Below are 4558 nucleotides of genomic sequence, written 5' to 3' on the forward strand. Positions count from 1 at the left end.
AGTCCAACGCTCACATCCATACATGACCACAGGAAAAACCATAGCCTTGACTAGATGGACCTTAGTCGGCAAAGTAATGTCTCTGCTTTTGAATATACTATATAGGATGGTCATAACTTTTCTTCCAAGGAGCAAGCGTCTTTTAATTTCATGGCTGCAGTCACCATCTGCAGTGATTTTGGAGCCCAGAAAAATAAAGTCTGACACTGTTTCCACTGTTTCCCCAATCTATTCTTTGCAGCCAACGATGGAGAAGCTCTATATAATCAACAAAAACAAGACCAGGAGCTGACTATGGCTCAGATCATGAACTCTTTATTACCAAATTCAGACTCAAATTGAAGAAAGTAGGGAAAACCGCTAGACCATACAGGTATGACCTAAATCAAATCCCTTATGATTATACGGTGGAAGTGAGAAATAGATTTAAGGGCCTAGATCTGATAGATAGAGTGCCTGATGAACTATGGAATCCATGCTGAGCATTCCTTAAATATTTTTCAGAATGCCTTTATCTCTAACCTATAATAATGAAGTCTTTCCAATGATATGCAGACAATATTCCTTGCCACTGTGCTTCCCATATGTGATATTTTTAGTGACAATTTTTCAGATTATAATTATTTGGTCACCTTACTCATCTGGCCTTTCCAGTTTGAGCTGCTTTTTCTACTGAGTCTCATAAAATTCATAGGTTATATATCAAAATTACATTATCTGAATGAAGTGAGGATCACAGGTACAATATTAAGTTACTATATCAAAATAAGACGGTTTTCACTGATAGGAAAAGTCAGATTAAATTATGCATAGCTGAAAATGCCTATACCTTTGAACTGAATTGGACTCAAAACCACCAAAAACTGGCCTTTGTATGTCATTTACAGTGGGTTGCTCATGTATGATATAAATGCTTAATAGTACTTACATCTACTTAAAAGATACTATTTTTTATTCTTCTGAAACTGAGCAGGACCCTGCAGAGCCCTAAGTACAAAAGCTCCTTTAGTTCCTCCTTTCTTTTTTGTAGAAAAAGGCTTTAGTCTTCCGAGGTCTTCCCAGAGTTCCAACAAGCAGTTAACTAAATAGAAAAATGAGGGAATGTGGAAACAAAAGAAAAGTAGCCAAACAAGAAAAGTACTCAGATTTTAAACAAAAATTCAGGAAAAAAAAAAAAAAAAACCAACGAAGTCCTGGACAACTCCTCATAACAATCTGACTCATATTTGTGAGATATGCAAACACAATGACTCTCTGCAACCCAGATGTATAATAGGGACTAGGTACCAACAGCAAGTACATAAACCCCAGACTGGTTGGTGCCAGAAGATTAACAATTAAGATCCCCAAAACATCACCTTGTTACCTCACTACCAACTAATCAGAGGAAAGTCATAATTCTGTAATAATCCTCATCTCAAATGTTGCCTTTAAAAACTCTTTCCTGGGGAGCTCCCTGGTGGTTCAGTATTTAGGACTCGGCACTTTCAATACCATGTCAGCTGTTCAGTCATGTCTGACTCTTTGCAACCCCATGGACTGTAACCCACCAGGCTCCTCTGACCATGGGGATTCTCCAGGCAAGAATACTGGGATGGGTTGCCATTTCCTTCTCCAGGGTATCTTCCTTACCCAAGGATCAAAACCGGTTCTCCTGCATTACGGACAGATTCTTTACTCTGAGCCATAGTCCAGGTTCAATCCCTGATTGAGGAACAAAGATACTGCATGCTGCACAGCACGGCAAGAAACAAACAAAAATAAAAACCTTCCCTGAAAGCCATTGAGAAGTTCAGGTCTTCTGAACACATCTACCTGTTTTCCTTGCTTGGCACTGTAATAAACACTGTACTTTACCACAACCTGGTGTCAGTGGATTGGCTTTGCTGTATGGCAGGTGAGAGTACCCAAGTTCACATCAATAATAATTCTTTGCATGAAACTTAAAAAACCACATCTGTTTAACTTCAAACCATGTGACAGTGAAGTGCCTAAGTTACAGGAAAAGGTAAGAAAAAAATTAACTTCTTATATAGCTTGCTTTCTACTAGATTAAGGAGAGACCTATAGTTCAGGGCCACTGACTGACATTGTTTTGTGTTACAAGAGGGTGCTAAATTGTCACATGTGTTTTTTTTTGCAGCTTTTGCTAGTTGGAAAAAAATTACTCCCTCCTCAAGTGTTGAATGACAAAGCCTCCTAACATCATAAAACAAAATATCTTTTACAAGTAAAATAATTCCTCTGAATGATTATTGTGCATGAGTGTGAAGTCACTCAATTGTGTTTGACTCTTGCAATCCATGGACTGCCAGGCTTTTCTGTTCATGGGATTATCCAGGCAAGAATATTTGAGCAGGTTACCATTTCCTCCTCCAGGGGATTTTCCCAATCCAGGAATCAAACCCATGTCTCCTGAGTCTTCTGCATTGGCAGGTAGATTCTTTACCACTGAGCCACCTCAGAATCCCCTGAGTGATTACAGAAGTGTACAAATCAAAAGGGACTTCAGAAATACTGGTTGGAGGATACAGAGCCAACAAATTCTACACATGGTAAATTTTAAACATTTCAAGTTTTAGTTCCCTTCTCTCAAGATAGTGTCACGTGGTGCTCTACCAGTTCAACAGGGACACTGGGTAAGAAATTTTCAGTAAGGGGTACAGTAGAGCAGGTAATATTGGTTTCTGAAGAAATAGTATTAAAAGATTCATGTTATAAAAATTTTGCATACAAAAGAACCCTTAGAGAATAATAAGTAGGTTATAAAAGATAGCAATAAAATGAACATTCATAAAGTCACCATCTAACTTAAGAAATGGAATATTACAAATACAATAGAAAGTGCTCTTTGATCTCATTTTCCAGCCTCCTTATCCCAAATTGTGTCTCAATTGATCCATCCTCCTTATTAGATATCTATCTTCCTTAATAAGACCTAGTGCTGTATCTAATAAGCACTGCATTTCGAAGTAGTAGCAAATGAAAACATATTGAGATATTTACATCAGTTGTAATGTGATATGAAAACATCTCTGGTTTAAAATGTTGACAAACTCATAATTACTGCTAATACCACTGTGCAGTGGTATTTCATTCATAATTGAATATTTAATTTCAGTTAGAGTAAAATATATATATACTTTTCCATTTAAAGATAAATTCTGCTCTCTCGACAAGATGGCCACACCGGCAGTACCACGTGGTCCGGCTGCACCCGGTCATTTTGGCCTCCATTGTGGACAGCTACGAGCGACGCAACAAGGGAGCTGCCCGAGTTATTGGGACCCTGCTGGGAACCGTTGACAAGCACTCAGTGGAAGTCACCAATTGCTTTTCAGTGCCACACAATGAGTCAGAAGATGAGGTGGCTGTTGCATGGAATTTGCTAAGAACATGTATGAATTGCACAAGAAAGTCTCTCCAAACGAGCTCATCCTGGGCTGGTACGCTACAGGCCATGACATCACGGAGCACTCAGTGCTGATCCATGAGTACTACAGCCGAGAAGCCCCCAACCCCATTCACCTCACAGTGGATAGCAGCCTCCAGAATGGCCGCATGAGCATTAAGGCCTACGTCAGCACTTTAATGGGTGTTCCTGGGAGGACCATGGGGGTGACGTTCACCCCTCTGACAGTGAAATACACATACTATGACACTGAACGCATTGGAGTTGACCTGATCGTGAAGACCTGTTTCAGCCCCAACCGCGTGATTGGCCTCTCCTGTGACTTGTAGCAAGTGGGCGGAGCTTCCGCTCGCATCCAGGAAGCCCTCAGCACAGCGTTGCAGTATGCGGAGGACATGCTGTCTGGAAAGGTGTCAGCCGACAATACCGTGGGCCGCTTCTTGACGAGTCTGGTTAACCAAGTACCCAAAATAGTTCCCGAGGACTTCAAGACCATGCTCAACAGCAACATCAACGACCTGTTGATGGTAACCTATCTGGCCAACCTCACACAGTCACAAATTGCCCTCAATGAGAAGCTTGTGAACCTGTGAAGGGGCCGCGGGCAGCCCTCCTGCCACGCTGGGCCCCAGGCAGGCCCGGGACCCAGAATGGAGTGAAGGAGAAATGGTGTCTTCGTGGTCTGAGTCACACTGAGTCAATCAACTGCCTGTGACTCTAAATAAACATAGATTACCTTTCGTAAGTGAAAAAAATAAATAAATAAAGATGAATTCTGTCTCCAGATATCAGGTTAAGAAAATGTGCTCTAAATAGAGCAGAACTAGCAAAATTCCAGTTGATAAAAGAATCTAGCCCAGAGATTTGTCTTCTTTGTATATCAGAATTTACTAGATGCTGAAACGGAATACATGTTTAATATCTCTATGCAGGTTCTTCATACTCTACTAATAGACCTATCACTCTCTATTACATACGACGCCTTTTCTTAAGAAGCCCCCCAACATATTTGAGTGTGAGATTACTACTCTGGAAGAATGACAGGGAAACCTGGGGTAATGCTGTCTGGTAATAGCAGGGGGCACAACTTAACAAAAGTGACCAAATATATACATGTTGATCTTAAGAGTAGAAGGCTGAGCAGCA

General features: G+C 40.7%; 1 pseudogene; it reads left to right on the top strand.

Annotated features, from left to right (window-relative positions):
- The first annotated feature begins 1936 nt into the window (after nt 1-1936).
- On the top strand, nt 1937-4005 carry LOC138079701 (eukaryotic translation initiation factor 3 subunit F pseudogene; annotated as a pseudogene).
- The last annotated feature ends 553 nt before the right edge of the window (nt 4006-4558 follow it).

The sequence above is a fragment of the Capricornis sumatraensis genome, chromosome 5, assembly GCF_032405125.1.
Source record: "Capricornis sumatraensis isolate serow.1 chromosome 5, serow.2, whole genome shotgun sequence".
NCBI lineage: Eukaryota > Metazoa > Chordata > Mammalia > Artiodactyla > Bovidae > Capricornis > Capricornis sumatraensis.